The following is a 13,219-nucleotide window of genomic DNA, read 5'->3' on the forward strand; positions in this document are numbered from 1 at the left end:
GAAACTGAACGAGGATGTAATTGTAAGAATTTTTGTTAAGTAGAAGTATTTTGATAAGTGTATAGAAGTCTTTCAAAAGTGTATAAATACATATTAAAAAACTACATGTATATACATTTTAACTGAGTCGTTAAGTCATCGTTAGTCGTTACATGTAAGTGTTGTTTTGAAACCTTTAGGTTAACGATCTTGTTAAATGTTGTTAACCCAATGTTTATAATATCAAATGAGATTTTAAATTATTATATTATCATGATATTATCATGTATGAATATCTCTTAATATGATATATATACATTAAATGTCTTTACAACGATAATCGTTACATATATGTCTCGTTTAAAAATCATTAAGTTAGTAGTCTTGTTTTTACATATGTAGTTCATTGTTAATATACTTAATGATATGTTTACTTATCATAATATCATGTTAACTATATATATATATATATATATCCATATATATGTCATCATATAGTTTTTACAAGTTTTAACGTTCGTGAATTACCGGTCAACTTGGGTGGTCAATTGTCTATATGAAACCTATTTCAATTAATCAAGTCTTAACAAGTTTGATTGCTTAACATGTTGGAAACATTTAATCATGTAAATTATCAATCTCAATTAATATATATAAATATGGAAAAGTTCGGGTCACTACACATAATAGCTTAGTACGAAAAGATTTATTATTGTTTAAAAATTTATATATATATAAGATATACATATAAATCCTTCAGTGGAAATGAGTTAATACTTCATAACTCGTTGAGATGACATACTTGTTGTTGATTTATAATGATATCCACGGTGAGTCTTGAATTGGCGGGGCTTGCGATGTTAGAGGTACTGCTGATTTCTGACGATGTTGATGGTACTGTTGATGCTGTTGGTAAAACAAGTTTAGCTTGTAAATTGCGCACCATTCTTTCGGGGTTTCTACTCTTCCTTCTATCATTTCGGTTCATTCATCTGGTTTATGGTTAGGGCTAGAATAGATCATCTCTAAGACTTTGGAGATTACATAATCGTCGTGGAGTATTTCTTCAATGAAGTTATGAATCAATACTTCATCGTTTGTTGTTGTTGGTATTACTTGGTATCTACAGAGCATATGACATTGGTGCTCGTGGGATAGATTGTAAGGTTGAGGTTTACGACGCGGTTATGATTGGGGGTGGTAATGATATTGTTGGTGTTGATGATGGTGGTACTGGTTATGCTGTTGGTGTTTGTAACCTTTGCACCATATTCTCCAAAGCCACTACCCGAGCGCGAAGCTCGTTGACTTCTTCTAATACACCGGGATGATTGTCGGTTCGGACGAGCGGATAAATAAAATCTAGAATTTGGTGTAGTATATAATCGTGACGAGATACTCTGAAAATGAGATAGAAAATGGTGTTTCGGACAGGTTCGCCAGTAAGTGCTTCAGGTTCTTCACCAAGAGGGCAATGTGGTGGATGGGAGGGATCACCTTCTTCTTTTCTCCAATGATTGAGGAGGCTACGAACCCATCCCCAATTCATCCAGAATAGATGATGGCTAATTGGTTGATCCATTCCAGTCACACTGCTTTCGGAGCTTGAGTGGGATTCCATTTCGGAATCCGAGGGGCTTGAACCAATGACGAATTCCATTTCGTACGGTTGAATAAAGAATTTTTTGTTATGAAATGATTTTCTGGCTATCGGGTGGTATTCTAATTACATAGAATATCTATATATATAGAGTAAAAGATTTCGTAGATTACGGAGAAATTTACGGGATATATCAAGCAAAGTTTACAGTAACAGATATGCTAAGATATGAATTAGCAGATATGCTAAGATATGAATTTTGTCTATACACTATTCATGCAATCAATGCAATAAGACGTGTCTAGACTAAAAATGATAAGCAGACAATTTTCTGACAAAAATGTTAAGCAAAACTTTTGACATGCAGACACGGTCGAAGTCCAGACTCACTAATGCATCCTAACGACTATCAGTTAGACACACTAATGTAGACCTGGTTCGCTAAGACCACCGTTCTGATACCACATGTAGCGACCCGTCCTAATCCATCTGGACGAATACATTACATTTGGTTACATCGCGAGGTACTTGACCTCTATATGATACATTTTACAAACATTGCATTCATTTTTAAAAGACAAACTTTCATTTCATCGAAAGTCGACAGGCATGCATACCCTTTCATAATATATCCAAACTATAAATGACTTAATAGTAATCTTGTTGAACTCAACGACTCGAATGCAACGTCTTTTGAAATATGTCATGAATGACTACAAGTAATATCTCTAAATGAGCAAATGCACAGCGGAAGATTTCTTTAATACCTGAGAATAAACATGATTTAAAGTGTCAACCAAAAGGTTGGTGAGTTCATTAGTTTATCATAATCATTCATTTCCATCATTTTAATAGACCATAAGATTTCATATATTGACACGCGTAACTCGTGAATTAAAATTCATTCATATGGTGAACACCTGGTAACCGACCTTAACAGGATGTATATAGAATATCCCCATCATTCCGGGACTTACATCGGACATGATAAAGCGAAGTACTAAAGCAGTTCAAATTCTCTGACTGGGGCTTGTTAGTGCCCATAGATCTATCTTTAGGATTCACGTCAATTGGTGGCAATTATCATAAACACCAAGTCATAGGCTACCAAGCTAATAAGGGGCATATTCGGTTTGATAATTCAACCATAGAATGTAGTTTCGATCACTTGTGTCTATTTCCTAAAGCATTTATAAAAGCAGCGCATGTATTCTCAGTCCCAAAAATATATATTGCAAAAGCATTTAAAAAGGGAGCAAATGAAACTCACAATCCAATATTTTATAGTAAAAATATTCATACGACGATACTGAACAATACAGTGTTAACCTCTGATTCACAAACCTATATCATTTGTATATTTATTAATATACATAGTCGTAATCGAACAAATATACATATTATTATTAGTGATGTAATTTATATATATAGTAAATTAATAAACTTCATTTTATATATTTTCATTTTATATATATAGAGATATTAATATAGTTAAGTTATGTGTATAATATATATATATATATATATATATATATATATATATATATATATATATATATATATATATATATATATATATATATATATACACCTAATCTTTATTTTTATGCTTATAACTTTAACAACGTCATTAAAACTTTTATTTTCATAAGCGTAATTATTCTAATAATAATGATATTACTAATACTAATTCTTATGTTAATGTTAATAATAATACTAACATTTATAAAATAATACAAGTACTAATATTAGTTAAAATAATTTGTATTGTTTTTTTCACAATAATAATAATCTTAATCATAGTGATAATAGAAATTCCTATATTAATAATACTAATAATTCTAAAATTTTAATAAAAATACTTTTATTGATTTTGATATAGATAACAATAATAATAATGACAATATTAATGAATATATAATAACAATAATTTTAATCATAATCATAATAATAATAATAATAATAATAATAATAATAATAATAATACTAAATGTTAATACTTTGTAAAGATAATAATATTAGTAATCATAATATTAGTAATAATTTACTTTCTTCAATCATAATGATAATAATGATAATAATAATTTTACTTATTGTAGTAATAATAATATTCATAAGATTAGTATTAACAATAATTAACATATCCATAATCTTAATTGTAATAACTAATATTATCAATAATGATAAAATAATTATAATATAAATAATAATAATAATGTTAATACTAATAATATTAAGAAATGATAATACTTAGTAATATAACAATACTAGTAAGTAATATTAATAAAATAACAATAATAATAATAATAATAATAATAATAATAATAATAATAATAATAATATTAATATTAATGATAATAATAATAATAATAATAATAATAATAATAATAATAATGATGATAATAATAATAATAATAATAATAATAATAATAATAATAATAATAATAATAATAATAATAATAATAATAATAATAATAATAATAATAATAATAATAATAATAATAATAATAATAATAATAATAATAATAATAATAATAAAGGGTTACAACCTTTGAAGAAAATCTCAAAAAAATACGCCACTGCCGAGACTCGAAACCAAGACCTCTCGTTCACCAGAAACTTAAACAAACTAGCTGCTCTGCTATCTTTTTTCTATTTAAATATCGAATTAAATCTATATATCCTATTTATCTAAGTGTTTCTTCTTCTTCCCTTTATCCATTCAATCAAACATCCATGTAATCTTAACAACAAATCAACGATCGGTTTAGGACTTTGCAATTTTAACAGATACAACCTGATTATAAATGAATTGGAATTAATAGAAAAAAAATAAAAAAATCAAAAGAAGCTGGTTGCTACTGGATAAGAAAAAAATATATATAACCTCAAAATTTGATTTCAAAATTTATAAACTTTTAACTTATAATTACAACATGAATTATATATTAAATCATTCATAGAATCATTTTAAATCATCAGTTTTATCATAACTATAACTCAGATTACGAATTTGGATTTTAAAGCAATGGTTAACCTTCTTAATCTTTAACTTTGACTTCAAAATTAAAATTCAATTCTAAAAATTGGAGGTTCAAAACTTGCAGATAGTTTGAATAATCGTATCCTAACATAACTGCATTTTTACATTTTAAAAATTTATTCATTTACAAGCAGTTGTTAATCTCTGTTATGAACATGATAAACCTCAAATCGAATTTCAAGTTTTAGATTGTTTTAGGTTAAAATTGTAACATGAAAAAGGTTCTAACTCGATCATGGAAACTTTTTGAATCATTAATTTTATCAAAAACACTAAAACGATTTCGGATGAACACAAACTTTGACTTTTTCTTTTTATAGTTTGACTTCGAAATTCAGAGTAAATAGAACGAATTGAAAACTAGAAACTTACAGATAGTTTGCATACATGATTCCTAACGCTTCTGCATTCTTAGATTTTGAATATTTATTAGGAATTAAGCCTTTTGAATTAAACCCATCGTACAGAGGAACCGAACCCTTTGTTTTTATATTTTTAGTTTAATTCAACAAATAAAAACCACTAATTATTGTGTAATTGATAATAGGATAGGAGGTCGATTTATTTAATCAACCAACATGATACGATCGGTGTTATGTAGTGGATTTAGCTCGGCAGATAATCACGAGAAAGAACAGAAAATAAATAAAAAAAATTAAAGGTGACAGGGATTGGGAATAGATATTATGCGTGTTTATCTATCTGATTATATATCATACACTGAATCTTCCTATTCCTATTTAATTAATATTAATAATAATAATAATAATAATAATAATAATAATAATAATAATAATAATAATAATAATAATAATAATAATAATAATAATAATATTAATGGTCACAATAATACTAATAATAATAAGAATAAGGATAAAAGTAACAATGATAATAATTTTAGTAAATGATAATTTTTAATGGTTATATTAATAATAATAATAATATTAATATTAATTAATATAAAAAATAATTTATGTTAATAAAAAATAGCAATAGAAATAATAGTAGTATTTATAATAATAATAATACCAACATAATACTAAAAGGATACTAATAATAATGATATTTAATAAAAAAAAAATGATAATAATAATATTATTAATGATAATAATATTATTAATAATAATACTGTAACAACTATTTTAATTTATAATTTAAATTTAATATTTTAATATTACAATTTATTAATTTATATCTTATTTACTAATTATAATATTTATAATAACATGTATTGAATATTTAATATTTATAAATTTTATATATAGTACAATATACATATAATTATACATAGAATTAATATATGTTTATATATAGATTCATTTTAAATTATACTTAATTATTTTATATCTTATTTTACATATTTAATTTTAATGTTTAAATTATATTTTATAATTGTAAATTATAATATAAACTTACATTCATATATATACATATTTATTTATACAGATTTATTTACTAGCATTCATTCGTGAATCGTCGAGTAAGGTCCAATGGATAGTTAAGTGCATGAAATTATATAAAACGTCGATTTACTTAACTTATCGATATCCATCTTTTAAGTTATCTACTTTTCATAGTTTCACCTTTACATTAATCAATAAGAAATTTAAATAGTTACCTTAACAAAAGTCACGAGTAAATTATTGTAAAGCATGTATTGAAAATCAAATAGGAATCTCCACTGACCCTTGTCCAGTTCCCGTTAATTGACACTTTTATTTTTACTTATAAATCACTTTACCAATTATTCTGAATACCGTTAAAAAGAACAGATTTCTTTAAATCACAGTGGACCTCACAACAGAGACCCATAATCATATCATAATGTATCTGATAATTCAATCATTTGATATTATCTTGTAATTCCGTTAATAAATATATTGAATAAATATGTTCATGTAAAGTATTATACGTTTAATACTTTGTTAACATTTTCAAGTTATTATATATATATATATATATATATATATATATATATATATATATATATATATATATATATATATATATATATATATATATATATATATATATATCATATTCATTTATATAATGGTTCGTGAATCGTCAGAATTTGGTCAAGGTTATATGAATGTATGAACATAGTTTAAAATCTTTGAGATTCAACGTTACAGACTTTGCTTATCGTGTCAGAAACATAAAAAGATCAAGTTTAAATTTGGTCAGAAATTTCCGGGTTGTCACATTGTAATGACCTTTGTGTCACGTACTTATATTAATGCTTTCTATTCGTAGAAGCACGTTATCTTTTATTTGACGTTGGTAAAAACGTTACCTTTTCATGAATGCAAAACTTGTTTTAAAACAGTATATAGTATTATACCGTGTAATGGACCTGTTGTTGATGATCCGTACATGATGGTTTTGTACGGGGCGTCACACAACCCATTCAAGGTAAATGGAAATTTAATGCAAATAGTACTTGTATAGGATGTTGGTTATCTTTTGCAGGTGTTAAATGAAGTAAAGTATCCGAAGAGTGATGTCCAAAACTGATTAAAATAGATATACAACGGATATATATTTTGGACTGAAGCACGTGCGGTTGACCCACTGTCGACTATGAGTCAAGCTGCAGACAGGGCTTGTAGTGACCCGGAAATTTTCGACTAATTTTAAACCGAACTCTCGATACGATATTATATTTCTAAAACGATAAGAAAAATCTGTTAGGTTGAGTCTCAAAAATTTTTGAACTGTTGTTGTACATTTATTGGACCTTCAATTGTTCCCAACGATTCACGAACAACTATTTGTAAATGAATATGTATATATATGTATATATATAAATAAATATATTTATATAATAAATATTATTAATCGCGCGTATGAAATTATTGTTATGAATAAATATGTAAAACAATATATAGAATAATTAAGTTGATATTAGAATAAATACATATATATGAAATATATACTTAATTGATAATTATGTATATTGTTATATATTAAAATGTATAATATTCAATATATGATATGTAATTAATAAGTACTACATAAATATTAATATTGATATTAATATCGGTATTATAAATATAATCATTTTAATCTAATATATAGATATAAGATTTGATATATAAGATTTGATACAATTAATTTGTTATATTATTATTATTACTTATATTATTGTTATCATTATTAATGTTATTAATATCATAATTATTATTAATAATTATTATTGTACCTGGTATTGAGATTATTATTATTATTCTTATTATTAATAATAATAAAAGTATTATTATAATTAATATATCATAATTAATAATTATTAACATTATTATTTTCAATATATAACATAGATATGAAGTTGATATTGTTAAAGTATTATTATCTCTATTATTATTATTACCAGTATTTTTTTATCTGTAATATTTTATTTAAATTAATATATTTTAGTTACTAACTATTAATAATAATTATATATAAATAGTGGGATAATTATAATCTGTTAAGCATCACTATCTGATTGAATTCTATATCTTATTTTGTCTTCCAAATTGATCCTGTCAGACTGAAGAAATTTCTGTCGAGCACAATCACACTATAAAACAATATTGAATCAAAAATATCTAATAATCACTCTATATAATATATAAGAACGTGTATTATCTGATAGGAATCAACCTTTAATATAATAATTCTATCAGATACAAATTATTAGATAATGAGATCAAAATGTAGTACAAATCTGTTATCGATCACAATCCACTTTTAATTTTTCTTCTTCTTTCCCTGCTCACGAAATTCACTCTGTCGATTCCAAATCACTACAAAACAACTGCGGGTCCAATGCAGTTAGATATCAAAATCAGCTTTAATCTCCTATCCCTCTTTTCTATGTTCTGTGCGCCACGAATGTCAACTTCATTCACTGAAAAACAATTCATATATAGTTCCAATCAATTATTCGATTACCGTCAATAATATTATGAATACTATTATATATATATATATATATATATATATATATATATATATATATATATATATATATATATATATATATATATATATATATATATATATATATATATATATATATATATATATATATATATATTCACATAAGTATGTACACATAAGAATAGAGGATAGATATATACAAGAGTTAGACTTACAGAGAGATAAATGAAACACATACATGATCCCTCATCACCTTTGTATCATCGACTGCTTATTTCTCTTGGCCAAAGCAAAAAACTAAACTAAAGAACCAACCAATTACAATTCCATTTTCTTCTTTCTTTCCTTGTCTGATCAAATCAACAATAGACAAACCCCAAAAACAAACAAACATAGCCTGCTCCTACTTGTGATCCAATTCGCCACCACACTACAACTGTGAGCATCATCACCTTCGGCCTTTATCATTACACCGAACCAAACTCAAATTGTCACCTTTATCATGCAAATAACACCACTTTGAACTATCAATAACCACCACACATCACCCATCAACTATGGTTATTTGCTACTTTGCGAGTTCTAGTAAATTTCTATCTCTGTCGCCATAAATTGTTGCTGCTAACTGTTTGTTCTATTCTGGATGTTTCCGTTCTCTTGCTTCTTCTACTAAATATATAATGGTGACAAAGAAGATGTTAGACAATGAATTTCAATGATATGATTAAGGAATGCTTTATGAGCTGTAAAGAAGAGGTAAGGGATATATGAAAATAACGTATGATAAAGAAATCAATGGAATCAATGGCCATATCCATCCCACTTGTTCTTTAAACCGAAATCCATTTATTTTATTTACATAAACCGAACCCCACAAGTCCACAAACACGAATGGTATTCTATCTTGTTGCTGCTACGTGTTATAAAGATGATCAAGCCTTTCCTCTTTTTGATAATATATGGCCAACAAATTGAATTTAGGTAACCTCACTTAATTACAAAAGGAGGGATATGTTTTCTTTTTCCTTTGTGGGAACCATCAAAGACTTGAACACATAGGAAACTTTTTATCAAGTTGATTGTTGTAGATAGAAGAATATCACTGCTATGTTGTATTATTAGATCGAAACTCCACTTTATGCCTTCTGTTTCCAATCCTAAGTTCACCAGCAAGGTACTATGGGCCGGTTCTACTTTTGGGCCATGTATCTATGTAAATGTTGAACCACGACTTGCAGGCCATTGTGCTGCTTCCTGGTTCGATGTCAAACTTGTTTCAAATCTATGTTGATAATAAAAACTAAGTGATGATAATCATGATGGTGAAACAAAAGAGGATAACGATGATGTTATGGATAGGGAAAAAGGGATGATGATTAGAAGAATGTTAATGATGAGATGATCATGGTATAGGCGTAAATATTATTGATGATAGTCGTGTAATATCGCAAAAATGGTGATGAATATGATTTTGGTATTACTCGTTTCTGTTTTGAGAGATGATAAATAGATTAATAGGATTATAATGGTGATGATCATGACGATGAAGGGATTAGGGTTAGGGTTTTTTAATTATGATTAAGATAATGATATAGATGATTATGATAGTGAACCGTCGATAATGATAGATGATCGTACTGAGAGGAAGATATACGATGATGATGAGGTGTTAGGGTTACAAAGCATAATGATAGAAGTGATAATGATAGGATGAAGAGGATATACGCGTAATATTTTTTTTTCTGTTTGCTATTCCTACCGTAAAATGAGGAGTAGTATCGGGCCCAATGTTTATCTTAATCTTGGGCTTAACAACTTGGGTTTAATTAAGTGATGTTGGGCCAAAAGGGATTTGGGGCAGATTGTCGATGAAGATGAAGGTTCAAGTAACTAAATGTATTAATTAAAACAAGAAAGTAACAAGTGGAGGAGTGGTCTAGAAAGGAAAGGGATAGACAAGAGGTCTTGGGTTCAATTCCCAGCGGTGACAGTTTCATCTTTTCTTTTTGAAGCTTGTTAATTCTCTTAAGGTAGTAACTTATTGTTATTATTATTGTTTTCATTATTAGTATTAGCAAAAGTATAATTATTATTATTAATATCATTATTATTATCATTAACATTATAATTATTATTCTATTACTATTATTATTATTGTATCATTTTTATTATTAAAATTATCATGTAACATTATTATTAAAGTTATTATCCTTATTAAAATTATCATTCTTAAAATTAACATTTGTATTATTACAATTATCACCATCACTATGTTCATTATCCTTAAGCTAGTATTACTACAAATTATTAATTTTGCAAACGAAAGATAGTTAAATAAAAATATATAAAGTATACTAATATCACATAAAATTTTGTTTTAACTAATATTATTGATGTTACATTAATTAAATATCAAATAAATATCATAACGTATTATAAGTAATAATGAGATTATATATAAGAATATTAATCTTAATATTTAACAGAAGATATATAAACTTAGTTGATTTATAATATGTTAATATATATACATGATATAGGTTCGTGAATCCGAGGCCAACCCTGCATTGTTCAGTTGTTCAATGTCATTATATGTATTTTTACTACAAAATACAGTATGGTGAGTTCATTTGATTCCCTTTTACTCTTTACATTTTTGGGACTAAGAATACATGCGCTGTTTTTACAACTGCTTTATTAAATGCTTTTGAAATATATTTTGAATTGCAAATACATGAAATGCTTTTATAAATGTTTTACGAGATAGACACAAGTAAAACATTCCTCGAATGAATTATTATGCAGACAGAAGTTCTGCGGATTATTATTGAATTATGTGGACATGATAATTGCCACCATAGAATTATGTGGACATGATAATTGCCACCATTGAATTATGTGGACATGATAATTGCCACCAGTTGATGTGAATGTTATATATCGAGAGAATGATTTTATACACAGGTTATGTGTATGTTATTTTTTGCACAATATATGTGTACGGTTACTAAGATTTATGAAAATGGTTCGTACACGATGTGACGACCCCGTCAAAACACTTAACGGATCCGTCAGTTGGTCCCATAGCTTGATCGGACTTAAATGAATTAAATAAACAAAGTTGCATTCTTTTATTTCAAAATGTTCCCCAAAAAGGAAACAAACCAAATTAAGTAGTTTGAAAACCAACCAACCATAATATGAAACCAAAAGTTGACACAAAACATTGCCAACAATCCCACAATTTAAATTATCCAAAATAGAATGCAAACTTAAGTTTCATAAATTGTTTCATAAAATCTGCCCAAATGCATGCAGACTCTTCTAATGACAGCGGAAGCATCAAATAACTCAAGTACCTGTGAAAACATGCAAGTAAACTGTCAACACAAAGGTTGAGTGAATTATAGGTTTAAATAAATAAGTAAACTTTAGACCACAAGATTTAAAAATGTTAGAAAACATTAAACATTATTCCATTATCAATGAGCCACCTGGTAACCACTTAACCCTTTATTTACCCTTGCCAAACACAATAAAAATATACACTTGGACAGTGTATCTACAACAAATTACGAAGTACTAAACATTCCGATTATAAATTGCTAGCGCGACTAGCTCGAAATGGGGTTGTCAAACCCGATAGATCTATCCGTAGGATTCGCGTTCACCGGTAGAAACCAATGATTACAGTTACCAGACTAGGGAATATTTTTGTCCAACTCACAATGAATAATTAAATTTAACTGTTACTTGTGTCTAAACGTAAATAAAAATCTGCATGTAATCACATCCCAAAAATATACTTTGAAAAGTATGTAAAAACGGGACTATAACTCACCTTAAATAGCAACTGAAGAAATCTCACAAACACGCGAACAGCAAGTAAAGTAAAGTGATCAAGAAAGATCACAACGCCGACCTATAAATAAAGCAGGTCGAAATAAATAACTAACTTAGGCCAAGTCTTAGTATGATAGCTATTGTACATGTTGCAAGTAGGCATAGAACATTACTCAGCAAGCATCGGTTTGATTGGAACAGCATAAGGACACACACTTTCTATTTTTAGAAAGTTTCTATTTTTAGCAGGTTTCCATTTTTGGAAAGTTTTCTATTTTAGGAAAGTTTCTATTTTTGGAAAGTTTCTATTTTTGGAAAGTTTCTATTTTTGGAAAGTTTCCAAATTTAGAAAGTTCTATTTTTTAGAAAGTTTTGAAGTTAGGAAAGTTTCCTTATTTAGAAAGTCAACAGAAGTCAACTGAAAGTCAAAGTCAACCGAAAGTCAACTCAAAAGTCAACCTTGGTCAAACATAGTCAACATTAATTTTAAAAGTGTAAGTTATAATAATAACATAGGTTATAATGTTATTTAAAGTCAAATGTGTATAATAATGTCTTAACATAAGTTTAATTAAATAAAATGAATTGTTAAAGTTAATATAAGTTGAAATGTTATAATTAGTATAACATAAGTATTTAATTAATTAATTAAATATCAATCATAATATAAATATTATTAATTTATAATAAATTTTAAATCATATCATAAGTATTATTAATTAATAATGAATTATTAATCATATCATAAGTTTCTAATTAAAATTATTAAATCATAAGTATTTAATAATTAAGTCATAATTAAATAATAATTAAGTCTTATAATAATTAAA

Source organism: Rutidosis leptorrhynchoides, chromosome 2 (genome assembly GCF_046630445.1).
Source record: "Rutidosis leptorrhynchoides isolate AG116_Rl617_1_P2 chromosome 2, CSIRO_AGI_Rlap_v1, whole genome shotgun sequence".
In the NCBI taxonomy this organism is placed as follows: Eukaryota; Viridiplantae; Streptophyta; class Magnoliopsida; order Asterales; family Asteraceae; genus Rutidosis; species Rutidosis leptorrhynchoides.